The sequence below is a fragment of the Neopsephotus bourkii genome, unplaced genomic scaffold, assembly GCF_033783945.1.
Source record: "Neopsephotus bourkii isolate Nb327-2 ecotype Australia unplaced genomic scaffold, CSIRO-AGI_Nbou_v1 NB_620, whole genome shotgun sequence".
Lineage (NCBI taxonomy): Eukaryota > Metazoa > Chordata > Aves > Psittaciformes > Psittacidae > Neopsephotus > Neopsephotus bourkii.
The window spans coordinates 218,624-246,534 of NW_026901120.1; the positions used below are offsets into that span (position 1 = coordinate 218,624).

The 27,911-nt window shown below is 44.8% G+C and overlaps 1 protein-coding gene and 1 long non-coding RNA gene across 6 annotated transcripts in view; one reads left to right on the top strand and one right to left on the bottom strand.

Annotated features, from left to right (window-relative positions):
• The window catches only part of LOC133211555 (uncharacterized), a 37,689-nt gene extending 10,595 nt beyond the window's left edge, over window positions 1-27,094 (bottom strand). The window contains exons 1-5 of one of the 5 annotated variants that reach the window (XR_009725231.1): window positions 26,098-27,084; window positions 21,074-21,198; window positions 18,809-18,886; window positions 12,236-12,358; window positions 10,320-10,630 (exon numbers count right to left, since the gene is read on the bottom strand). This is a non-coding gene — a long non-coding RNA (uncharacterized LOC133211555). Of the gene's footprint in view, window positions 1-10,319; window positions 10,631-12,235; window positions 12,359-18,808; window positions 18,887-21,073; window positions 21,199-21,937; window positions 22,117-26,097 lie in introns of those variants that run through there. The other 4 variants (XR_009725230.1, XR_009725227.1, XR_009725229.1 and 1 more) reach the window with 4 other exon arrangements.
• Window positions 1-27,911, top strand: part of JADE2 (jade family PHD finger 2) — a 444,935-nt gene that overhangs the window by 158,615 nt on the left and 258,409 nt on the right. The window lies entirely within an intron of this gene.

The following is a 27,911-nucleotide window of genomic DNA, read 5'->3' on the forward strand; positions in this document are numbered from 1 at the left end:
ACTGGAGCAGCTTGCTCCAAGCCCCTGTGTCCAACCTGGCCTTGAGCACTGCCAGGGATGGGGCAGCCACAGCTTCTCTGGGCACCCTGTGCCAGCGCCTCAGCACCCTCACAGGGAAGAGCTTCTGCCTAAGAGCTCAGCTCAGTCTCCCCTCGGGCAGGTTCAAGCCATTCCCCTTGGCCTGTCCCTACAGGCCCTTGTCCCAAGCCCCTCTCCAGGTTTCCTGCAGCCCCTTTAGGCACTGGAGCTGCTCTAAGGTCTCCCCTTCAGGAGCCTTCTCTTCTCCAGGCTGCCCCAGCCCAGCTCTCTCAGCCTGGCTCCAGAGCAGAGCTGCTCCAGCCCTCGCAGCATCTCCGTGGCCTCCTCAGGACCTACTCCAACAGCTCCACGTCTGGGAACAAAGCTGCATGGCACTGTGTCCCAAAGACACACAGAGCCCACAGCTCCATCCTCCCTGCCATTCCTGCACTGACACTGTGTTCCCTGTGGCACCGGTGATGTGCCCAGCACCACACAGGAGAAAGTAAACTCTCCAAGCAGAAACCCTACAATGTGAAGCAGGCTGGCACACCCCAGCTGGGCTTTCAGAAAGCTCACAGCTTGAGAGTTGAATTTTTCTGAACCTGATGGATTTCTGGTTTGGTTTTATTCTGTTCCACCTCCTCTCTCGAGCCCTGTATTATCATAATTACTTAACTGGAATGGGCTTTCTCTAAACATTTCCAAGCAGCCTTTGGGAGGGCATCTTCCCACAGCCCTCAAAGCTTCTACAGAACTGTGTTTTCCTCTCCTATCTTAATCTTTTTGCTTCAACTGTGTATTTGTTCTCTTTTCTAGCACCCTTCTCTCCCCATGGCCAGAGCTACCAGCTAGAGAGTTTCCATTAACTTCACTGAGCTTTGGTTCACACTTCACATTCAGAAGTTTTCTGCCCCTTCTGATTTTTAGATCCCTTCACCACAATGGTTCCTACTCACACAGAGCTAGCCTGTGCGAGCTGGAAATCTCATGAGCCTGTGGCTCTCAGGTTGTTTCCAGTTCTCAAAGAAGGTGATGTTTTTGCCTTCAGGGGGTTTCAGTAACTCCCATTCTGAACTGGCTACAAACATGGTTTTTCAGGCATAAAAAAGCCTCAGATTTGGTCGGTTTTAGATAAAACAGATGAGGGCACTTGGCCACTTTTAGCCTTATCAAATTCATAAAGTTGGAGTGATTCTTCAGCCACAGTGGGCCCTGGGGATCCAGCCATACCCAGAAGGTGATCCCCAGCAGCTCCTTGTGAAGTTGATTCATTAACAATCTGCACGAAGCTCTCGGATCCAATTCTATTCCATGTTTTCCCTAAAATCAGGGGTGATAAACCACAAAGGGCACGTTTAGATTGGCAGAGGATGGGAATGTGGGAACCATTGCAAACATAGAGAACACGACTGGAGTTAATCTTTAAAATAGAAATAAGTCCAATACAAGTAAGTATTATAAATGAAAGGAGTGAGCACTAATACAGATGCACCATGAAAGGGTTACAGTGAATAGAAGTCAATAACTGGAGGTTGCTTCCCAAACAATGAATATGAAGCTTTTCCTCTGGGATAAAAGACAAAATGCATCTGCTGTGCTCAGTATCAGTGCAGTCTCAGGCTCTACCACCAAGCACTTCGGGGGCTTCAACTTCAAGAAAGATATGGAGCACTCGGAGAGAGTGCAAAAGCCAAAGAGAAGAATGAGCAGACTGCCTGAAAACCAGCCCACAAGAGAGGACTCAGACGACTGTTGAGTTTGCTGAGCCTAATGAATGGGCTACCAGCAAGGAAATGACAACCACAGTCCCTAAAAGGCATCCAAGCAAGAAAATGGAACAAATGGTTCAGTGAGGAGGAGAGACATTCAGGTTAGACCTCAAGGAAACCCTCTAGTGAGAGGAAAGCACTGGAACAGGCTGACTGGAGAAGCTGCAGAGCTCCCATCATGGGAAGCCTTCTCACTAGAATGACAAAGGTGTTTTTTCCTGTAGCGGTTCAGGGGCTGGGTCAGAAGGCTGAGAAGTCCTTTCTGTGCTTATTAAACAGCTACTTATGGTTAGGTTCTCCAGGCAGATCAAAGTGAACACTTCACCCAGCACCACGCAACTGCAGATTCAGGGATGTTGTAATGATCCAGTTTTCTGGATTTTTAAACCCTCAACAACAGTTAGTGGCCAGCCTTGCCCAGAAGGCCCACAGAGCTGATGCAATTCAACTCTGCTGACAGAGGTCTATGGTGGGAACAGGGAAGAGTCCACCTTGATTGCTTCTCACTTCCAGACCCACAGAGATCTTCTGGAAGTGGCTTGGCTTCAGTGAGAGGATGGAGGTCCAGCACTTCTCCACAGAATCCCAGACTGGTTTGTGTTGGAAGGGACCTTAAAGCTCATCCCGTTCCAACCCCCTGCCATGGGCAGGGACACCTTCCACTAGAGAGGTTGCTCCAAGCCCTGTCTAACCTGGCCTTGAGCACTGCCAGGGATGGGGCATTCCTGAGATCAGCCTTTCCATGCACTAAGAGAAAAGAAGAAATTAAGCAGCAAAAGTTGAGTCATTAATTGCCAGACAGGCAGCAGAGTTGGACATTCCTTGTGCACAGCAACTGCTGTCCCATGAGCTCCTGCCTTCCACCTGTATCCTTCCTTCACCCATCTCAGCACTGGTCAAGGCAAAGGTACACAAACAACAGAAGAGAACATCATGCACTTCAATCAGGAGCAAGACACTGGATCATAAACCCGAGGCCAGTGATTTATCCTACAGGAGGGTCTGGCCACCCATCTCAGTCTGCTTTCTTGCTCGCACACATTGTGTGCACCAGGTTCACTCACGTTTTGCTCCCTTCACCAGCTTGATATTTACTCACACAATTATTCCATGCAGACTTATTGGTCAAGCCTTTTCTTTTGTTCTTGTAAAGATTAACTATGCAGAAAGATGCTCAGCTGGCAAAACATCTGGAAATAGAACTCTCTGGTGGTCTATTTTCAGAACTGAAATACTTGGTGGTCACCAGATTTCACTACCAGCACTTAGTGGTTTTAAAAGTTCTTTTCTGTTCTACATATTAACATAATTTGTTTACTATAAAAAGACCCCTAAACATACATTTCTTCCATCTTCCTTGTCCATTACAGGATGAAACCTGAATGTTACATCAAAGAGGCTAAGTCAAGTCTCAAAATGCTCCTACCCAAAACCAGCTTCACTTTCAGACTCTAACTGCTTATTTTCCAGATAAGCTTAAAAGCCCTTAAAACAACAAGACAGGCACGTTCACCACAGCCCATCAGAAATGCAGCATGTTCTGCTGTTGTCATAAGAAATACCAGGATTGCAAGAATCCCAGGACACAGGAGACACACACTGACAGCAAAAACTCCAGTCTTCTGTGCTCAGCAGACAATACTGGTGGGGAATAAACAGTGATTCAAAAAGCAAGTTACACGACTTATAGCTGTGTCTGAATGAGTGCTCTTGCCTGAAAAAGAGCCAGGCAAGCAAAGAGCTCAAACACTACAGGAGTCCTCAGAAAAGGATTTTGAAGGGATCAGGAAGAACTGACCTCTTCCCTCATGAGTCATGCTTGCCACTTGTATTTTACCTGGGTAGATGTTTAACTGCAAGTAGTATTGACTTGCCATGCTCCTGTTTGCAGAGTATACAGTTACCTGGTGGGACAGGGCATTCTCTGGTTGTGAAAGCTTCCTTAGCCAAGAGAGCAGCACCAGCCAGGTCTGAACACAAAACAACCTCTGTGGGTTGTGTGTAAGTGGGCAGGCAGAGAATGATGCCAACAAGGCATGAGCAGGGCAGAAATCCTCACCAAATACTACTGAGAGATGGGAAGCAGCTCAGAGCAGGGCTAGCAAAGTAATGAAGAGCCTGAGGGAACGGATGGCAGAGGGAAGATTAGAGGAGTTGCATATGTATACCTTCGACCAAGGGAAAGAGTCTGGGAATATCTGACAGGTATCCGCTTCACAGAGGGGAGGGAAGTGTTTGGCGTGGGATAGGATGGATAACCGGGAGCAATTACAGGAAACCGAATAAGAAAAAATTTAGGCTCAATATGATGGGAGCAAATTAAAGAAGAAAATTAGAATGTGAAATAGTTTGGGGGCAAAAGGGTCATTTGCAGCAACTCATTCAGTGGAGAATTCAAAAGCAAGCACGACAGAGCCCTAATAAAACGTACAGCAAGGAGAATTGTGCTTTGTGAACTCAGGCTGTCTGAGTGACCCCCCAACGCTTTGCCAGCTCTGAGAGTGAGTGCTGCATGTCTACCTGACCACACCGTGGGGTACAAGGCGGCATTGAGGGGAGCCTTTCCTTGGTAGCTCTGCTCCCCCAGGGCCAGGCTTTGCTGCAGCTCCACAGCCTCAAGCTTCCATTGTGCTCCAGGACACTTGACCACTACTACCAGTGGTAAGCAGTGTTACCAGGAATAGCAACCCAAGAGCTGCCAGATGCTGCCCTGTCCCTAGCAGGGTGAAACTCTGGAGCAGTGCATACAGCTTTTGCCAGAGTTCACATCTCTGACACACACACAACAGTCTTGCCTTGACATTTATTCCAATACACACTGGGAGAGCTTCCAAAAGCCCATTGCAGACAGTTAGGAAGACTAACCAAGCCACTGAATTACGATATAAATGATCTTCCAGGCCTATTCCAGGGACAATAACAAGACTTTGAGGGGCTTCCACAATAGCACAGTCTCGTGTGTGATCCCAGAGGCTTCTGGCTCAGCGTCTTCTATTCAAGCCCAGCAGAACTAGTGCAGCTCTGACTGAACTGCAAGACACCGTGGGGTTAAACCCAAGCATTGCATCAAGATTAAATACATGTGTTATGAAAAGCCTCAGTGTTTTGCATACATGATTCAATAAAGAGCCTGAGCGGGATAATTGTGTTGCCCAGGTTAATAACCAGAATTTTCTTTGCTTTTTTTTCTTTATTATTATTAGTCCTCAGAATGATGTTTAAGGTAAACAAGCCATAATTGTGCAAGAACTGCAGTAAAGTGGAATGCTCTATCCCGAGTGCCCATTCCTGGGTATTATGTTCTACGACCAAAAGTCACCCTTGCATTTAGGAAGTTAATTTTCTGTTTCTAGAAAATAAAGCAGACTCCGTACGCATGTAAAAGGTTAAAATAAAAAGGAAATTAAGCCCTGAATACCAGAGGCAACGACAAAGTGAGAATTAGGTTTACCTAAGGTCAGAACTCAGGGAAGCCATCACCAGAGCCAGGGATCTGTGCTTTGCCACATGTTCAGCTCTGCTCCCCTCACTACAAGAAGACATGGAGGTGCTGGAGTGGGGCCAGAGAAGGGCATTGGAGCTGGTGCAGGGCCTGGAGCCCAAGTGTGATGGGGAAGGGCTGAGGGACCTGGGGGGTTCAGTGTGGAGAAGAGAAGGCTCAAGGGGGACCTGATGGCTCCCTACAACTGCCTGACAGGAGGATGGAGCCAGGAGGGGCTGGGCTCTGCTCCCAAGGAACAAGGGATGGGACAAGAGGAAACGGCCTCAAGCTGCACCAGGGCAGGTTTAGATGGAGCTGAGGAACAATTCCTGCCCCAGAGGGTGCTCAGGCATTGGAACAGGCTGCCCAGGGCAGGGCTGGAGTCACTGTCCCTGGAAGCGTTCACAAACCACGCAGAAGAGGCCCCCAGTGACATGGGTTAGTGGTGGCCCTGGCTGTCCCAGGGGAACAGTTAGACTTGATGATCGTAGAGGTCTTTTCCAACCCAGTTAATTCTGTGACCGCATGGCTGGAAGCAGGCACAGCTCCTGCAACCCTGGGAGCAGAGCACTATGCTGCCAGCACCATCCCTGACACAGTTTGAGCCCTCACCCTGCCGGCAAGCCCCCACATGCCTGCTTCGAGTGCCAGCTGTGGGCAGCAAGTCGTGACAGGCCGCCAAGGGAAGCGACATCCCCGATATCCCTTTGCAACCCGCCCGAAGCTCCCGGGTAAGCCGGAGCCCAGCGGCGCGGCAGAGGCAGCCTCCTCCGGCGGCCGCCAGGGGGCGCCGCAGTGCCCCGCCGCCGCGCAACCTGCGCGGCTCTGCCCCGCGCACGGCACAGCGAGCGGCGGAGGCACCTCGGCGCAGCGATCCTCAAGCCCACACCAACCGGGCTGTGCCCGCTGTGGGGGCCGCGGCGCAGTCCCAGCTCGCTCTTTGCAGCCTGCTGAAACGGTGACTTTGGTTTCTGTAGTTCAGCGGAACCGTATTCATGCTCTTAAGTACAACAGCTGCACTTTGAGATGAAGGCAGGGGTGGGTTTAGGGTGAGCAGAGTGGAAAATGCGCTTCAGGAGGTTCAGATGAACTTGAATACTCTTGTTCCCAGGTGCTGCAGGGGTTTAAAACGTTTCATAGAAAGAGAGCTTGAAAATTGGGGTCAAGTAAGGAACAAGATGCATAAAGCGGGACTAACAGATGGTAACAAGGGGAATGGGCTTAAGATAAAACAAGGGAGATATAGATGAGATATGAGGAATAAAAGCCTTCCCTGTGAGGGTGCTGAGGCGCTGGCACAGGGTGCCCAGAGAACCTGTGGCTGCCCCATCCCTGGCAGTGCTCAAGGCCAGGTTGGACACAGCGGCTTGGAGCAAGCTGCTCCAGTGGAAGGGGTCCCTGCCCGTGGCAGGGGTTGGAGCTGGAGGAGCTTTCAGTCCCTTCCTAAACAAACTGTTCTGATTTGGTGATTAAAGCCCAACACTCAAACCAGTAATGTTCATAATTCCCATCCATTTGCTGGTGACATTAACACACACCCAAAGCCCCCTGGTCTTGGCCAAAGCATCTTAGAACCTAGCACAGGCCCAAGCCCTTGCAAGGCACATGACACTAATCATTACTATCTGTCCTGAAAGACTGGATCCCAGAGAGCCATTGGAATATCCATTCCAGATCAGGCACTTACAGTACTCATCCCTTTTCCATAGGTTAGTTCAGGAGTTAAGACACTGACTTGGGATGCTGGGAGCACAGGGCCATAGCTCTCTCCTCCATTGCAGCTACCAAATTACAGGCTGCTCTGATGGGCAGCAGAAGCCTGTACATAAATCCTGCTCTTGATGGTTTGCCTTAGTGTGGAACATTTCCAGATGGATTAGACTGGAGAAAGGGAACAGAATGGTGCAGCTTGGAGCTTTAAAGAGAGAGCTCTTCTCCCAGTGGAGAATAGCTGCAGTGATTCAACCTCTGAACTGAAGGGCTCCAACACCATTCTGTTGGGGGAAAACCACCATTCTGCCAAAATCCCAATCCACCACGAGCATTGCTGGAGAAGTCCTACGAGTTTCAGCCCTTCCACACAAAAGCTGAACTTTGCTTACTCAGCAAATCCTGCCAGGGCAGAGGTGTTAAATAACTACCTTAAACCGCGGTGTCGCAATACTCCCGGTCCTTGCTCAATTGCCACCTGGCCTTAGAGACTCCTGGAGCCTGCTCATGCCTTTCTTGACACCTTTAGCCTGCCCCAGAACTTGAATGCCATGAGAAGGTGTCCTGCAGTGCTCTTGAGAGGCCCACTTCCAAGCTATGTTTTGTTAAGGGTAATTAGAAGGGATGAGAGAGATAACTGGGAATGCCACAGCCGGAGCTGAGTGACCACTAGTCAGCATTGCAGCCTTTCGACAGAAAACACATTGTTTTCTGCTATGTGGACAAACAGGTTGGACTAATTACATATAATCATTATTATTTATGCTCTACAGACATCAGAGTTTTGTCTTTAAATGAATTTATGGAGGGAAAAAAATCACAAAGCTGAATAATCCCTTTAATTATATGCTTAAAAATCCTGAATGGAAGAAATTAGGAGGCACAAAGGAACAAACATAAACTAATTATTCCTTGCTTTGCAACTAACATATTTCTATGGTAACCACTATGGTCTTCGAAGAAATTCAATGATCTTTCTAAATCAGATCATCAGCAAAGTCACCCAGTAAAGCCACAAACCCAAAATCTTTCAAATAAGCCTAGAGATGAAGGAGGAAATTCCTGCTTTTCCCAGCTGTTCATCGTTATAGCCATGAAACTGCATCTTCATCAAAACCACGAAGGAGATTCTCTCTTATGTGCTGTGTGGGGAGTCAGTGGGTATTGGAATCACAAACTGGTTTGGGTTGGAAGAGACCTTAAAGCTCAGCCAGTTCCAGCCCCCTGCCACAGGCACATAGGTAATGTGTGTATATAGAAGAGCAGAGAGGACTTTGACCAGTTCTGTATCCTGCGTGGCGATATGGGAAGGTGAACAGAAGAGAACATATGGTCTTCATAGTTGCATTTTCTGCTTGCACACTTACTTTTGAGTTTGAAGGCTTCTTGCACAGCCTCAGTTTTCTTGTGCATCTTCAAGTAGATTGTCAAGTATTGATTTAAATGTGGGGTGTCCCAGCTCTGTTCCTCCAGTACATGGAGAAGCATACAAGGTAGGCAAAGTTTTGGTAGGTCAACACATGGAAAGTGAAGCAGTATTTGGCAAAGACCAAGTTTACACATTTTTGTACATGAAATGTAGTGAATCAATCAAACTCATTCACTTCAAACCCAAACCAGCCTGTCACCACCTTCCCATCATCAAACACCAGCTCAGAGGGTGCATTCTCAGGGCAGTAATTCAAGCAGAGCGGGCCCTGGAGCTGGCAGATCCTGGCTCTATGGGAGGTTCACCTCTCCAGGCTGTTTGTCAGCCAAAAACACCTCACTCTTCTTTTGACCACACCTCCAAAACCAATGGCTTCCCCTATCGCATCTGTGGCCATGCTGGCAGCTACAGATAAAGCAGTTAACTGAACAGACTCCAGTGAAGGGATTCAGTTAAGAGGAAAGTCCCTGCAGCTGAAGCTGAGCAGCAGCGTTCAAGCTTTTTCACAGAAGTCAGAATGTTTTCCCTTCCTTCGGTCTCCACTTGGCTCTTTGACCATCACACTTTCAGATGTCTGCCTTCCTTCACTGCTGTGAGCAAAACAGGAACTTTGCTGCACAAAACTAAGTAGGATGCTCTATATGATCTGTCTCTATGCTGGGATGAGTTTCCGTCCCAAAGACAAATACCAAGTAACTTCAGTGTCAGCAGGGACTAAGAGGCTGCACAGGTCCCTGTTGGCTGGCTTTCTACATAAGAGCCATCATAGGCTTTACCCCTGCTCTTGGATGGTTTTTGCCACAGCTTTGTAAGGACATAAGGATATGTCACACATCCCAGGCACAGGCCAGCAAGAGATTCATTCCTGCCTTTGGTTAACATAATATTCTTAATAGCAGCAATAACAGCTCCTATTAAGACATCCTGCTGGCTTCGGAGAACAGGTTCCTGTTTTCCTCAGGTTCTTATTTTAGAAGCTTCTGGGGACTATGTAAACATGTGAGCTAGAAACAAAGGAACCATAGAGATCATTTACTGAGAGCTTGGGTGAGTGATCAGAACAGGGAATATGATGGGTCTGGCTGGGCTGCTGCTAGAAAGAGGAGCTTTCCCATCAACTTCACTGGGAGACAGCAAGCTTGGCACAAATAGAGATGTACCAAGAGCAACCAGCACTGAGCAAACACTATCCGGGCTGGGGAAAGGATGTGTATGCAACCTCACCACACTACGAGAAATTCACCTCCATTCAGTGCAAGACACCTCAGCTCAGTGCTGTGCCTTGTGGCCCCATTCTACATCTGCTCTGCCAAGTCTTTGTGCTCTTCACTATGTTTAGTAAAAACCATAGTGGTTGAATGCTCATTTTGTGTTTGTAGTAACAGTTTACCTCAAAAGATAAAGCAGCTTTTTACACACTGAAGTGTCTCTCTATAGTCAAGCTTGCTCACATCCCATCTTCCTTTTTCATTAATCCAGCAAAAATATCAAAAGCTCCATAATAAATGGCACCACACTTGTAACAGACAAAAGAGCTGAAAAATCTTCATGAGAGTTTTTTTGGCTCTTGATCCTCCAAAGCACTTAAGCAGGAGCTTAATTTACTGCGGGTAAGTAGATGTGGCTCCAGTGGGACTACATAGCTGATTAAAGAATAAATGTAATTGTCTCTATAGATCAATGCCTTAATTTATTCCTCCTGGAGTATCAGATAGATCCTTATAGCCTCTTTGATAAACTTGTGCAGTGCAACACACTAAGTCATTCAAACTATGAAACCACACACATGCTAATGGAAATCTATACCTAGCTAGGTATTAACATCGCTGTTCAAGTATTTAATTTCTATTGCATTTTCTAGTTAAATAAAGTAGGGTTTTTTTTCAGAACTTTAAAAAGCAACCCCACACCTCTTCCAACACCTTGACATATTCCAGAGCAAAAAAAGAACCCAAACCCACAAAACCAGATATTTATCAGGGCAGATCCCTTCAACAAGGGCAAGTTTAAGACCCTGGAAACTAACTTCAGGTATTTAAAAGAATGAAAGGATGTTGAAGGCCAGCTACAGAGCATGAAATCAGATATCGGAGCTGCTTCTATTGACAGCTGGTGCTTTGGATACACGTTTGTCTGCTCTTCAGGGACCCTTATTCTATAGCCACTGAAAGTGCCTCCATCAGAGGTATGATTTAATGGCCTTCGCAGCAACCAGTGACCCTACAGGAAGAATAAATGAGTGTGCGTTGTTCGCTGAAGGCGAAGGCATGTTTTGCACACATGATGTCACTCTTGCAGCTCAGGAAGAACTAATTGCTCAGCTTGTTGTAAAGTCTCATACTCCTTGGGTTTACTTGCAAATTATAGTCGTCTGGAAAGCTGCAGTATGTCATCAGCACACAGCAATGCTGTCTGAAGCGTAATTAATATCTGTCTTTCTTTTCAAGTTCCTTATTTACCCTCTTTCCCCCATGACAAATATGTTAATGCCCTCTCCAAAACCCACAAGTTGTCATTTTCAAAGAGCCCCCGTCTTTCTGCCTTGAGCTCAACACTTGAGACTAAATCATGGGGAGCCTGTTCTTGCCCCCATTAAAGCTATTGAGGGTTTTGTCAGTGACTTCAGTGTAAGCAAACTCTCACAGGCTGTAATGGGAGCAGGACCACAGACCTATTTTGCTTTGCACCTTCAGCCAGAGGAGAAAATAAGGCAGCACCACACCAAACAAACAACAGGCAGGGATTGCCTCGGAGTTCTGAAGGATTTTGAGTTGAATCAGGTGCCCAGAGCAACATGACCATCATCAAACCATCCGGTCTTATGGGTTGCAATGGATTACAGGGTCCTAAAAGGCTTTAGTTTTGATTTTGAGAATTGATTTTATATCGTGGGGGTTATTTCCAGCAATATTATCTGCTTACCTGATTCTCTTTTAAGTGCTTATCTGCAAAGGGTAAAATACCGCCCAGAGCTTAATATAGTAGCATGTGAAAATAAACATACAGAAGATGTGTATCAGTGACAGCAATAACTGTACTGGTAGCCCAGACCATTACTGAGAATGTTTTGCCACCAGCTCATGAAGTACAGCTCACACAAGTACCAGGACTTGGATAACTCTGAACATGTGTGCCCCTTTACAGATGAGTCATGTTTACAAATAATAAATGCATTTACACCAAAATCAGAAATAGGATCTCCTGTATTTCACTACCCACATCAGGGTTCTACTTTTCCTTTTGTATTAAAAAAAAATCCCCTGATTAAATCATCTGCCATGCAGCAGAAATCTCTGTGCAACAAACAAAGTACTATTTCCACTAGTACGTAACTGTTAGCTTCAGCTGTGAGTAAAGCATTTCCCTTTCCAAGCTTTAAACACATGGCAAGTCCCCATGCTGTATTTATCAAGTTTTCACATGTTTCTCTCCCTCCAGAATTAGCAAGGTAGATCTTCTGGAATTCTTACTGCATTACTAATATGAAAGCACTTGCAGGTAAGAAACTACAAGATAGGTTACAAATATCTTGTTTTGCCCATAGTGCTGTAACATAGAAGTTTAGACACCCATTTTCTTCCCAAAACACCCAGCTGTATCCAGATTTCAGCATTAGACCATCCTTAGCTCACCTCTCCCATCGATCTAGAGCACCTTGCAGACCGTCTTGGGATCATGACTACAAGTAGATAATCATATTTAACTCCAGCTCAGTTCAGCAGCATTACAGGAGCATCAGTAGTGGTGCTTTTGAGGGTTAACATGGTGTCTGAGGGACACTGCTTGGTCTCTGCACTGATGTGGTCTTCGCCAAGTAAATTTTACCTTGACTGGAGCATCTTTATCCAAGCACTTTTCCTCAGTCAGGAGCACTGTAGCACCCTGTGAGGTTTCCAATGAGAGCACTGAGGTCAGACTTCCAACAGGGTATAACACAGAGTCCCAGTCCTGCTGACCGAAGGAAGGAAGCCCATAGTCTGCAGTTGCTTCTGCAAGTGTTCTACAAGCCATCTGCTATTTACATTTTTAACAGGGTTTTATGTTACATAGGTAGAGCAGAATGACAGAAAAGAATCTGTTTCAGCAGGATTTGTTTTTAAAGACATCTATTGATCCTCGTTCCATCATGGTTTAGATGTGCTTCTTCAGCATTAGTGTAAAACCCTCCTACATTCATCATGTAATAAAGATAACCCCTCTGCATCTAAAAGCGTGCAGAACTTTCTAAAGTCTGCCAGACAAAACCCAGTGGATTTTAATGATCTTCTCTTCCAGCAAGAAATGGACAGCTCTTAGAACAGGGACTATGATTCAGGATTCTTGGGTTCTTCGTTTTGCAATCCCATCGCTGCCAACCTACCTTTGACACCTCTGTGCCTCAGCTTGCCTGGTTCATAAATGGGCCCAGCAACACCTGTCACATGGGCTTGAAAGGTTGAGTTAATTGCTGCTCGTAAATCATATTGAGAGCCTTGAAAAAGAGAAATACATATATATGCAAAGTAGTTGTGATGTTGTAATTGAGTTGCATTGCTTTCAGATGCAGTGTTCAAAATTAAACTCTTAGGAGATTCATATTTCTTGTATCACTTTGCTGCCCATTAGCATTAAGGATTACTTCCATAATATTCAAAACCTAGGTACAATATTTGTGCAATTAAAGACAACGCTACTCATCACACTTGCAGGGGAAGATGCTGGCATAGGAACTACTTTCTCTTCATCTCTCAGTGAAGAGGAGTGAGTTTTGCAAGCATTTCAAGGGCTGTAGGGCCCAAATCTATTCACTATTCCTAATCAGCCTTGCAAAGCAACACTGCCACTTTATAAAACACACATCCTACTCAGTTAAACAAATGCTTCTCCTCCACCTTCTTAACCAGCACATTGGGTGGCTGAAGGATTTAAAACGAGGCACCTTCACTTTGTGAAGATCAAAAGCTGCGAAGTTTGGATTAGATAAGAAATTCCCTATTTACACTTTAATGTAAGCCTCAGTTTTCCTCCTGCCCACCAGGCAGACAAGGGAACATCACCAACTTGCAATCCAGAACTCAACAGAACCCAGTGAAGATGTCTTTTACTTGGGCTTTTGGCCTAATTTCACCTCTGAGAGCCAAATTAGATAATTTCTGCGCCTCCTCCACATAGCAGTGAAGTGGCACAAAAAGCAGTAAGATTCATGGAGGTGCCTATAGCAAGATGACTCCATTCCTACACATTTCTCCCACTGCTCCTGTGGGTTGAACACTCCCTGTGCTCCAGGCAGACCCTGTACACAACCACAAGTGGACCTTCGGAGGAGAGAGGACTCGAATCCCTGCTGAGCTGTTTCATCCTGGTAGGGTTTTTAACCACACAACTATGACAAAATCCCAGACGATGAGACCTTTGGAGACTCATCCTTCACCCCTACTCAGGGCACCAACATAAGCTCCATTCCCAGAGCAGCTTACTCACTCTGTCCTACAACTCATGTTAAACAGGCAGGTGAAAGATTAGCCTTTTACTTAACCATTTCAAATGGAATTCTTTCTGGTTCTTACACAGACTGGGTGTGCTTCAACATGAGAAAATAAAGAAGTTACTGTCAAGCTGGAAATGCTTAGTATGCTCCATAAAATGAACCTGATGTCTTGGTGATAGTATGGCAACTTGACTTCAGTGCTAAATTTCAGCTGAACAGAAAAAGGCAAGCAAAGGCATCTTAACATTTTAGTAGCCACCTACTACTATAGGAACAAATCAATCTACAAGAAGAGCTTATGATTTATTTCTTGCTTGAAATCAAGGGAAGCATCAAGTATGCTGGATTGCCCAAATTCTGAACTGAATCTGAATCAACCATATTGTAACAAGAAGGGGCCTAGACACTGAACAGAGCCATCTATGCACTAGAGAATGTAAATAGGGACAGGTAACATAAATAACACATGACTGCAGGATCCGGCCCTCATTTGGGGGCAGAATGCTGAAACTGTAATTGCTCTTGCAATGAATAGCTGATGAATGAAAACAATTAGTCATTTTATTTAAGCTGCTGTTCGTTTTGCCAACACAAGTTTACAAAAGTCATTAGTCAGACTGCACACGGAAAGGAGGAAGAAGTTAAGAAATTTCAGTTCTAAAAATCATTAGATTGAAAAAAGGCCCCCAGACTGATACAGATGCTCAGGCTTTCTCTTGCTTTCTGGTGGGTCCTTTTTTCCAAGCTTTTACTTGGAGTGATGAAAACTAGAGGTTTTAGCATGTTTTCTTTAGAAGACAGCAAGCAAACCAAGCCTTGGGACTGTAAGAGAGGACTTTATAGGTTGTCACAAGACTTGGGATAAGATTTGGAGCATAGGAGCAGTGCAGGACTGGGCACAGGCCATCAAGGAGTGAGGCACTGTGCCTGCTGAGGCATGGCCTCCCTCCTGTGGGCCACACTGAAATTCAACAGCAGGTTGAGCATGGAAGGAGGCCAACACAAGCACCACGGGGTAGGATGGAGGGCACGGCTGTCCCTGAGCCTCCTCCTCTGACTGCCCTGTGGGGACAGGTGGCTCCTCAGCAAGTCCACCCAGAGTCCTGCCAGTCCCACATGTCAGCCACCCCCACTGCATCAAGACCAGCAAGAAACACCTCGCCTCTCTGCATTTAACCTTCTCGGGTTTGAAGGTTTGGAGAACCAGGGTGTCCAGCCCTGTCAAGAGTCTCCTAATCCATTAGGACACAAACACTGGCTGCAAAGAGCAAACAGTCATTTTATGCCCAAACTCAGTGCATGAGGAGATGCGAGACAGTGGGTCAGCAGAGCAGGAGTGCATGGGAACAGTGCCCTGCCTCAGAGCCAGCATGGGTCTTGGCATACCCACTGACTCCCCATTGCCGAGAGGCTTTCAGCATCAGCAATGAGAATCAGGTGGAAACTTTGTGCTTTCCAATACCTTAAAACAAAAGGCAGCTTGTAAGACTTTTCCCCTTTCCTGGGGACTTGAAGTAGTGGTTCCAGCTTTGCCTCGCAGCTATTCACAGCATCAAAAGCATGCTCATGAGATCGTACCAAGCCACGGCAATACAGCTGAAGAGGAGCACGTGTTTCTTTTTACTATAACTTCTAAAAGAAGCCATAAATGCACCAACCCAGACATAGTGAAATGCTGAATTGCCATTGATAGAAAGATGGGAAACAAAGTGCATTCTACCAGCATGCACTTCAAATCAAGCAGATTCTAGTGGAGGTTGAGTTCTATGATGCTATTAGTTAATGATTCTGTGAAAGGGACCACAAACCAAATATCTGGATACAGGCACACATTTGTTTAACCACGAGGAAGGAAAAGTTCTATCAAAGTATACAAAGGCAAGATAATCTTCATGTAGTATCTAGATGGTCAACTTTGTACGTGATCTATCATCTGTATTTCCCTGGATGATCCCATCTCCACTCTTTTCACCTCTGTATTTAGTATTTGCGAGTCACGGTGCTCATTTTCCTAAAGAATATAGTATCTTGCTGCAAAATACACCATCAAGACTGAACAGTTACTGGATCCCCAGCAAGACCCGCACAGAACACAGCAGTCTTCTCACTCCTCTTCACCAAGGACACAGCACACCAACAGGGAAGTCACACAGTGGTTACAGCTCCTGCTAGTATCTTCTCTTTGGCTAAGTGGGATGTAAATGCCCTCACAACCCAGCTTTATTTTCATTTATTCTTTTAAGCAAAAGTTAGTTAGGCACAGACTAATAGAGTGGAAAGTTTAATATGTTTAATGGTCATAAATATAAGTGTTTGACAGAGTCTGAACAAGACTAATAGGTAAAGGCAACAAATGTTCCTTTGCTTCAGCTATACTATCTTTGCCATCACAAAAAACACCTGCTGTAAAGATGCTTCAGATTGTTCTATCTGCTTTCTAAATGATACGTGCTGCTCAAGGAAGTCACTCTATATCTTATTCCTCTGACTGAATTTCCATATGCCATATGCTTAGAAGCAGAAAGGAGCCTTTCTGCAGTCCTGCTGCTTGAGTGAATCCCCGTGAACCTCTTGTCTGCTTGGATCTCCAGGAAGTAGCATTGAATCTCCTCAGTAGTGTTTTAATTGGCACTGGGAGAACATGCTGTCATCACCCCCCTTCATTCTCTAATGTATCGTTCCAAAATCATAATGCTACTTCTCTAATGACTTTAATTGGCAACCCAAAAATGAAGTGTAATTGCAGTGTTCACTATTAGCCTGTAAGACAGAGGACCAGATCATTTGGAGGACAAAAAAACTCAGGCCATTAGGTCCTGCTCACAGTCAAACATGAGTCTCCAAAGGAAATGTGTGGTTGTCCATAAAATATTGCTGGCATCTTTGGGAGCAGTTTTGCTTTAGGCCAATATTGAACCAATACTCCAGCATGACAGAGGTACAGTAACTCTGGATATGCCATATTCCCATACGAGATGCTGAACAAATGTCTTTACCACATGTGGTCATTAAAGATTTGATGTCAAGATGAAAGGTGTTAACCTTGGAAACCTGGCCAGATTCCAGCATGGGTAATTACATTCTGCCTCCCTAAGCAGTTCTCTGTAGAGTTTCAGCTGGACATTTCAGATCTGAAACCGTTATGTAGCCCTGCTGTGAGTGGCTTAAGAAAAGGACTTTTTGATCACTGTGACAACTCACTGATACTGTGCATCAACAGCTCGTATTATGAGTTGCAAACCTTAGAGCAGTAACAAATCATGCCATGCAAAAACTACTCCAGTGACTGAGCATTGCTGCAGCCCTTTTACACGTGAGCAGCTCTAGGAATGCAGAGAAACCTACTGTGCAGATAACCACTGTGGGCTGGACCTTTTGAAAACGAAAGATGTGTGCCTGCCTTAGAAGAAACTCACAGGCTAGGGTTGCTGTTATACTGGCATTAGCTGTTAGTTTGCACTGTGCCACTATTTCTCATAGAAGCAATCCTGCTTGGATCCAAGAGTTATGGGGAAATTTTGCAGCCTTTTAACACCATTATCAAGTGCAAACATGGCATGTGTAGCCTGGCCACTGGATGCTACCAACACACTGAGCACTGCATCACTGAGACCTGCATGGCAAGGAGAGCATTTACAATGCTAGACACTCTTCTCAAGGAAGGTTCCCCAGAGGCAGTATCTACATTGCTGGGCAGATGCTCCCTGCAATCCTTGTCCCAAGGTACACACCCTTGCCCCACACTGTCTGTTCCAGGAGATCTGTATGCACAGCCATCACCCACGTGCACTAGTTTTCTTTGTGAGGAAGCCAGGGCGTGCCTGGGGATGGGAGCAGAGCTGAATGCCAAGAGGTCCATAGCTGGTCCAGGGACTGGGGCAGTGGAGAGTAAAAAACTGCAGCCTGATTTCAGAGGGCAGGCAGAAAGAAGCCCGAAGAATATTTGCACAAGTTTCCCAAGTGATAACAAGATTGTAGATATAACCATCCTCATAAAACAGAATCCTACTTTAGCTGAAGCAGACAATTCCTACAAGTTCCATACTGAGCAACACTGGCTCCATGCAAAACCCCAATGCAGAGATTCACTGAGGCTGTAACACAACTGATTTAAATGCAGGAGACTTCAAGGAGTGTGAACTCACACACAGCACAGGAGATTGCTGTAAAATATGTTGACCATCTTATGAATATAAGATTAGAAATAAATCCTTATTTATGTAAAAACTCCTGAGCCTACCTGATCTTGTATTGATTACCATGCTATCTTAGATTTCAGAAGAGCTTTAATAACACTATGCAGTAACCAGAGGCAGTGATGATCTCCTTTCAATGTTAAGTTTCTGACACCACGAAGAACAACGTGGATCATTTGCAGGAATTTTCCCAGTGCTCAACATGCAACTTATCAAATCCCCTTCAAGCATTCATCACACCCATGCAAATAATTTATTCTTCCCCACAGACACTTTGTGTTTGATCACAATGACAACTTAGTGCAGCGACTCTGTATCAAATACATTATGGAGCTTCAAACCTCAGAGCAGCAGCTAAATCACATTGAGGAGACAATCCATTCCTGCAGCCCCTGCACACACAGTTACACCTCATGAACACAGTAAGATTCAGTTATGTCAGCACGGACTGCAAAACCAAGACCATGCTGTTGAAAAACAATCTGTTAATCCTGGAAAGGATTAGCACACTGGATGATAAGCAAATGCTCAAGATTATTGTTACAAGAAAGGCACTTTGATTATAAACTACTTTTTTATCATTGACAAGTCGCCTGTCCTGCAAAGACACATGCACTAATTTGTCTATGAAACCCCTGGGAAGCCACAAACAGGTTCCAGGATCTGCTGATCAGTGTAAGCAGTCTGTCAGAATAGCTTCGGCAAATAAAAGAAATGCAAAGTACTGAAACATACCTAGAGGACAGAGTCTCCTGGCTGAGCAGGATTGCAGGCTGGCACCCAAAGAGCCCGTAATTTGGGATGGAACGGCTTCTACAAATCAATCAGTACAGAAAGCAAGCATCGCACAAGCTCTGCATTTACCAGGCACTGTTTGACAGCAAGAAACAAGCTATAGCATAGAAAATTTCTATGTATTTTAAGCCTCCATCCTGAACTGACTCCTCATACAATTCATCTGCAGGCTGTAATTTACTAAATCCATCTGTTGTTCCTGCAGCCTGCTTTCTGGAAATGCTGCATTTCAAGGGTCTGCTTGTTAGAGAAGGTCAAAGAGTAAAGCAGGCCCTTTCATTTTAAGTGACTTGAAAGAAAAGGAAAGGAAATTTATATTTAGAAATAGCAATGATTAACTAGGGGAAATATATTAGAGTATTAAAATAAATGACATAGAATAGCTCTTACTTCCAATTAGGCTGACTTTACTTCAAGAAAAATATTTATATACAAATATAAAAAGCTGAGGAATGCCAACCTATACTGAGATGAAAGCATCTCATAACATAATTCATGTTTAGCCATTAAAATGGTTGATCATATTTTTATGTACTTTTTCTTCTTGCCCTTCTCAAGTCTCTGCTTCTGTGCTTTCTTCTCTAGTCACTAAGACTTCTAGCAACTTCTGTCTGTTACCAAGCTGCCTCTTGCAACCATACACCTTCCACATCTTTACAGCCTTCAGAAACACCTCATCTGCTGCTACTGCATCATTCCTGGACCCATACACATCACAAGCAGACAACTAACAGACTGGCCACAGAATTAAGGACACAAATTCCCATACACATCAGTCCATAACTAAGGGTCTCAAGAGCTGAAGTGTGGACCAAAATCCACCAACTGCAGATTGTATTCAAGGCTTCTGTTATAGCCCACTAGTTAGGCAGGATAAGGAACACCAAAGTCACTTCAGAAAAACAGAAGCAAGTTGTGGGTAACCCGAGTATATCTTTATGATGAGCAGAGCGCTGGTGGTAGAGTTCAGAGCCACACAAGTCAATCCAGAACCCCAGAGGTGTGCCTACAGTCCCTATGGTCATCCACAAGATTGCTTTAAATGAGCAAGCTCACATACCACTAGTGCTGTAGCCATCATCAGGAAAGAAAGAAGGAAGGAGCCCTCTGCCCCCTGCTTAAATACCCAGGTGTCAGCTTCCAACTAACCAGTCAAAGGTGCAGCACACCATACAAAGCAGTTACTGAGGGAAAACACAATTAATACAGCTGGACTTTGACCAGGAGACTGGAATCACCATCTGTACAAGTGCAAAAGTATCCCAGGACTCTTACTGGCACGAGTAGTCATGCTGTCAGTCTAAGAAACACCCCATGTTCAGGTGCGCTAACGTCATGCGAGAACACTGGTTCAGTCCTGACTCAGAAGAATCCATGTCACCTACTGAGTCACCAAAACCATCCCTTGCAGCATGGGTTTCCTTGGAGTCCCCTTTGTAAGATCTACTTAGGCCTGGCCCTATTTTGCCTATATGATTTAACATGGTGGAATGATGCAATGAGCTCCAGAGTTTCTTTTCTTAGGGGCTCTCCCTCCCACCCACTGCAGCCCTACCAAAAGGCCTTTGTCTAAGGAGCAGAATAAGGAGCATAGCAGAGTGTTCGCATTTACTTTATGGAAGAGCTACTCCAACAACTCCTCTCAAGCCTCTGAAGTCAGCTCCAGTACAGTTATTTGGCCTAAGTTCATCTAAACTAAATGGGCTGACTTGGTTCAAATATATTGCACAACCAAATGATAAAATTGGGAAGGGGGGGGGAATGATTAGTGATGACACATGTATTTAACACTGCATGTCTCCTCTTTCCAGATTAGGAGGAGCTGGCAAGCTTCAGTCTGTACACATGCCAACAGCGGATGTCGGCACATATACAACACTTTTCAGAACAACATACTGTTGAAACATGTAGTTCAACTCAAAGGCACCCCTTCTGTTCAGCTAGCCCAAAACAACTATCTGGATTGTCTTGCTTAATATGGTAGGATTTGTAGCACAGCTCTTAATGCTGCTTTAATCTGGTTTCTTTACAGACACTTTTGAAGTGCAGAGAAGTAGGAAGGAGCAACTGTGCTGTACTTTGCACGAGGTCCCCCACATCCACGTGAACCAGGGGAGGTGATGAAACTGCTGACAAGAGGGAAATGGCAAGGAAAAGGGGGTGGCATACCCAATGCAGGAATACGAGCCTCCCTTCAGCCTTTACCTTTCCTCACTTTCCTTTTATTTCCAGTCTGAAGCACAGAGAAGTATGATGCTGACAGGCTCACCCTGGCTTGTTGTCAGTGTGTCTCCAGAAAGCCATCAGTTAGGATGGGAAAGAAGTAACATCTGCAAAACAAATAAAAATGTCTATGAGTGGTAGCTGAAGTGTTCTGCATTCATTAGCAGACAGCTCTGCTGCGCTGAATTCAGATTTGTAAATATGTTCAGTTCCTTCCTCCTTGTCCTGTCAATAATTTTGGTGTGAACACTTATAAATTCAGTGTTGTGGCCCCTCCAGTCCCATGTTCTTTTCTCTGCTTCATTCCCCTCCTCATCTCTTCAATTATTTTTCTTCTTTCTCACAGCAGACAACACTCATAAACTAAAAACTATGCAGAAAAAAAGCCCTAATAAATGCAGAGAAAGACACATTTTGGTGCGGGTCTGGAGCAGTGCTGAGTGTATCAGAAGCGATCAATACGCCCCACATGATATGGATGGCTTTTAGACATTGGAATCATTTTCCTTTGGCTTCTGATCTGGCCCCCCCATCCCACCACTACCCTGACAATTTCCTTTGAGTCTCACTTCCTACCAGCTGTTTGCATTTTTTTCCCCTTTTCTTTCTGCATAGCTTTAGCACTGGGAAGGAGGTGATCAGCCTGCAGAGACTCAGGGAGGGCTTCCTGCCGTGGGACTCAGAGGCATGTTCGTGTAAGGCAGGAGACTGCCAAAGCCTCCAGCTCTGTTCTGCACAAGTTTGATGTGCTAATGTGGGGATCACAGAAAGAGCTGCAGCCAAGGTTGTCATAATAATCCTAAACCCTTTTCACTCTTCACCAGCAGCACCAGTCCCCACGGGTACCTCTCGATGAAGCAGTCTCTCGTGTGGGTCTCTTTCCTTTCATTGCCCTCTTGAGCATCCAGAGAGCAGTTCTCCAGTCAGATGTCCCGGGTCACAACTACACCCAGTTTCAATGTCTGCCCTCACTTCAGCAGTTCACTGCTGCCATCCAGCCCTGTTTCCAGCAGTGATCCTCATTCAGTTCTGTCTAAATCAGGTTTCTTTTAGTGCCTTTTTAACTGTCTTTCAGACAGGGGCTCATTTGGACAGAAATAGGCTGGGGACTGTCTATGTGTGAAGCAACACTGCCCCATCTGATGGAGTACAGTCACCTTCGGTGGGAAATGTGCAAGAAAGGAAGATGCACTTGGAAGCTGGGTCTGGATAATAACCTCTTAACCAGGCTCAGGGTGGCCTGGATAACATGTCTGAGCAGAGCCTGGGCTAAAAGAACAATATTTGGATTTCTCCTGTACTTTGTTCCATGCAGTGTACAAACAGGAATCCCAGGACAAAGTGTACTCCATGTGAATTGTACCAAATGCATGGCAAGGGACTGCTTCTGTTGGCTTGTAAGGATCTGGTTAAAATACAGAGGACACTGCCAGAGGAAAAAGGAACACAGTCTTTTGGTTTGGTAAAAATAAGCGTTTATGGACATGAAAATCAACGTACTTTTCCCTATGATTGATGGAAAAACAGTTGTGGAAGCAATGAGTGATTCTGCAAATCCATCTTCATGGGTCCTTTTAATTTAGAGGCATGACTCATCGGAGCAGGGACTACTTGGATGGTTGTATGACCACAGGATGCAGCCCTGCAAAAGTGTTTTTGTAAACAAATAAACATGCTCCTTCCTGTTCAAAACTCAGATCTTTCAGCATCGGGCAAGCGCCTGAGAACCTGAGAGGGAAAGGAGTAAGAAATATTAAACACGATGCCAGTTGCTTGGTCCAGGTCCAGCAGCAAGAGGTGAATGAAACACATCGAGTGAAAAATAGATGGGTCTTTTAAAGTCCTTTAATAATCTGAAGTGTTGTTTGTATCAGGAACAAAGAAAAGACATGTTAAGTGGAAATTGCCTGCAGAGACAGTCTTACAGCCTGGCAAAATGGAAACAGAGGGGATCTTCTAAACAAAGCAAGACCCAAAATCTGCACTGGGGGATTTGACAACAGCTTGTGCTATGTTGTGCTGTACGTGCAGGGAGTTATCCAAAGATCACAGTCTCCAAAATGGATTTCACACTATGGCTTTTGACATCTGATGAAGTCTTTGGAGAGAGATTATCCTCTTTTCCTGGAGAAAGCAGGATGCTGGCTCCCATCAGCAGGCTGCGGTGCCTTCACTACTTGCCTCCCAAGGGGGAAAAGAGTCCCAACACCTGGAAACATTTCCAGAAAAGCATGTAGACAGTAGAAAACAACCTAAATATTGCAATGTCAGGGAGTCGATTTTCTGCTGGTATCCTAAAAGCTATCTTTTGGCAGCTGCTAGTGAATCCTTTAAGTACGTTTAAATCAATGCAGAGAGTCAAAGAAACACTGAAAATCATGTGAGATTAAGACGGGCAGAGTGAATCAAGTAGGGAAATGGCTGAGCAGCTGCTGGAGCCTTTTTGCTGTCACAGAGCAACAAACCTGGAGGATGCTCCAAACCAACACAAAATCCTGCTTGGGCCCAGGTCCAGGTGAAGGAAGGAAAGGCAGAGTGGGAAGAAGAACGCGAGGTTTTGCCCTTGACTTAGCTGGGTCGAGATGTTTCAATTGCAAACGATAGATCTGTTTTACCTATTAGAGCTTGTCTAGACTAAGGAAATGTTCCTTCTATGACTATGCTGAGGTAATTACACCAGTGTAAACCCCTTTGGGCAAAACAGAGCTTTCAGTGGCCTGATTTACCCTGGTCACTTGCCAGGATTAGTTCAGCTGGTACCAGCCTATCCTCCAGGAGCTCCTGCTCCCAGCTGGAACCCTGCACAGGAGTTTTCTTCCATCCCATCTGAAACATTTGTACTGCCAATCTATCAATCAAACATCCTCTGGGATGATCTGCAAATGTTCTTCTCCAAACGAAGGGTAAATATTTAGAAGGTGCCTCTGTTAGTAGAAATTGATTAATTGGCTACAAAAATAACTCTGGTTTTAAACTAAAGCATACTTTGGTTTGTGTATGCATATCAAGGAAACGTATTTGCTGCAAACACAGTGAATAGGAAGGTAGATGTAGGATATTCAACTTTCCAGGGGCAGATGTGTCCCTTACATTAAATGAACTTGTATGAGAAGATAAAATGTGTCCAAAGAGAGTGAAGTGGGAGATACTCCAAAGTTATTCTATTAAATTAATAAAGAAAATGAGGAACAAAAACCATAAATTAACTAAATCCAAGTGCTTCACTCTGAAGCGCCTTTTAAAGAACAGAAGAGGAAACTTTAACCCAGAAGTCAGTGGCAACATTTACATTGACTTTAAAGGAGAGGCTTCACTCAATATAACGTGTACCGTGAAGCCACATGACACCGCTGTGCATAGCATGGTACAGAAATGCATGTGCTGAGTTTCACACACAGCCCTCAGAGAACAGGCTGATAAATGCAGGATGAGGAACAGAGGGATTGACAGGCAGACTTGGTTATAATTTAATCTGGTTTACTGTTATCTGTGGGTGCTATGGTTAAAATGTTCCAAAAAGTCATAGCACACCTTTAATTCTGAGCCGTTACTGGAAGGCCAGTTAGAAACTCCAACAGTGGAACAAACACGATGCTTTGAAAGTCTCCTTTCCAAAAAGAAAAAAAAGGAGGGGGGAAAAAAGTATGTCTGAAGCACAAAGATGACATCAGAAAAGTGCCTCAATTCACACATGGCTGCACCTCTCCAAAAAAATTAAACCAGGAACCCGGGATTGATTTAATCACCCATACAAGCGAAAAAACGTAATGAAGATACTCGGTGCCAAATTGGTTTCTTGGGACCTTTTCCATGTAAATAATACAAATCAAACCTTGAAGTTCAGTGCAGATATGATCTGACAAGTAAGCCAGGCTCTTGCTTTTACTTTGATCCAGCTCCAGAAATATTTTATCCAAGGTAAAGTTGGTTTTAAGTGTTTTCCATTTCAGTTTTTAATTTTGGATATTCATCATATAGGAAACTTGCTTATAATGCTTAAAACATCAGCCTGGCTGCACCGACTCGCCACGCCACGCAGCAAGATTTCCTTCTCTTTGCTCCTAAGAGGGAGAACATAAAGAGCTCCCAATGCAACAGGGGTTCAGTTTCTGCTCCCTCTCTTGTTTTAATGGTACAGTGAACGTGGACAACCTGAGTGGAGTACTTCCATACACCAAGTCAAGCTGACTCCAGTAGCTCGGCACTGTCCCACTGCTCACAGGTGGGCCGGTGAATAACACTTTTGAACGTAATAAGATAAACAGGCCTTTGTTTTCTGAGTGATGCCCCGAATTCCCCCCATCCTGCAATTCCCTCCGTATGTGTCTGGAAGTAACAGTGTCTTCTCTTGATAGAAAACCTCCACATTAGGCGTATTCCGGGTTTTTTAGTATTTTACTTTTATCCTTATTTGTTAAAAATACTTTAAAAATCTATTTTTACTCCATTCTAAAGCCAGGATGAAGATTCTGCAGTTCAGAAAACTATATATACATATATATATATACACACACACATATATATATATAAAAACCCTGAACCTTGTTCAAGATTCCCACTGTTGTGTGCCTTAAGATGGATTTAGGCACCTTGCTACAGGCATCCACATCGCCACAACTCAGCTCTTGTGAATAATGTAAAATCCTCTGGATTGTCTTGCACAAATTGGTATGTAGTATATTTAGAATTAACAGGGCCCCTTTTCCCCTTTTCACTTGAATATGTGGTGTAAGGTTAATGAAAATAAGATGGATCTTTTATTTTGGGTCTTAAATGTAATATTATTAAATGTGCCCACCAGAAATGTAGGATAAAATATTTGCTCTGCTTGAAGATTATGTGATATTTGTATTCTAAGCCTCACCACAGTGGGTTTCTTTAAATAGAAGCTATACTTTACTCCTAAATTGCTTAAGGCAAAGGAAGCAGAGATGATGTTTTTATGAATGTTTAAATGCAAATGGAACTGAGAGTGAATGCTATGCTAGCTAACATCAAAGGCTCACCAAAGTCTCTGCATTAATGAGGCTCTTTGTTTCCTGGATCACAGATTACAACAGGTTTCCAACTCATTGCCAAGGCTTTATCTCCATTTGGGAGGGCTGTAAATCTCAGACGATTTTTTTCACATGCAAAACAAGAGGATCATCTGAAAGAAGAGAGAGGGGAAAAAATCTTAAAGTAGCAAATATTTCATTCAAATGATTATTACTCAAAGTGGCTGCAGCTTATTTGATTTTTGTGATGTTTAAAAGAATGGAAATTTGCAGACGGAGTTTCCTATGGGGCAGCCCTCACTCATCTGGATGGGAGAGCCGAGCAGGAAAAAAGCAAAGAGCATCTTTTCCCTCTCCCTTCGCACAGCGTAAACCCGGCCCCCAAATCAGACCGAGAATTCTGCGTGATGCAAAATCAGCAATTAGCAGGAAGACGGATTTTGCTTCATTTAAATACATTCAGGACTTTTCAAAGTGGCTCCAACTCGTTCTTCTCCTCCCCAAAAAGTAATGAGATTATATCCCCAGTAATAATACCCTAATTAACAAGAAAAATAGGGACCAAGATTTTTAGCTTCCTATTCAAGGGCTGAATGTGACAATATGGAGTATATTGGGTCATAAAACCCAATTTACATGGCGTCATTACAGTCTGTGCAGCAGTCTCCAGGACCCAGGGCTATCTTATGCAATCTTAATTAAGGAAAATAAATATCGGGGTGTTGTTTTAAGCTACCGGAGACATGCACAGGACCTGTCGTATGTGATCACAAGAGATGGGGAGTTTCCTTTTCCATGGGAACTGCTCGAAAATCCCTCCGACGCCGACATAGAAGTGTCTCGTGTCCTCGGAGCGGGCTGCGAGGAGGGTAATTTGTGTTTCCTGACCCGCGGGGCCACTCAGGAAAACTCATCATTTTCGGCAGTCCAACGTCATGTCTGTGCTGGGAAGGGGCCAGGATGAGGGATGGTGGCATCACCCCGGGCCTGGTGTGAGCTGTGGCCACTCTCTGTGGGCATAGGCACCCACATGTGCTGCGAGCACCCACGGCTGGCAACATACCACCCTTGTGTGCACACATGTGTGTACACATGTATGTGCTGATGTCTCTGCGCACACATGCGTGTCCTGATGTGTGCCTCTGTGCACACACGTGTTGACCTCTGTGCACACCTACATGACCTGATGTGTCTCAATGTGTGCACACACATATGTGTTGGTGTATGTCTATGTGTGCACATGCGTATGTGCTGATGTGTGCCCATGTGTGCACTCTTTAATGTCCCAAAGTGTTCCAGTGTGATACATGCTGATGTGTGCCTGTGTGCACACATAAGTCTCCTGATGTATGCCTGTTTGTGCATGTGTGTTAGTGTGTGTCTTTGCACACATACGTGTCCTGATGTGTCAGTGTACATGCATATATGTTGTTACGTGTCTGTATGCACACATGAGTTGATGTCTGTGTGTGCATGCAGATACATGGTGAGGCATGCAAACATACATGTCCTGATGTGTCTTAGTGTGTGCACACATGTGTGTTGATGTGTGTCTGTGTGTGCACGCATACATGTACTGACATGTACCTGCAGCTCCATGTACAGAACTCTGTCCTCTGTATTTAGTTGTTTTAGTGCTGCCCATCTGGTTATAGATTCATGGGCAAATGTGAGCATGCAGATGTGTTTGTGTGTGCAGATGTGCTGCTGTGTGCAGGTGTGTGCTCATCAGAACAAGGATGCATTCTGGGTTGTATCTGGATTCCACTGGTGTGTGTAGCTAACTGCTCATGTGTGCCAGATGCGTAGCTGTGCGCACTGAT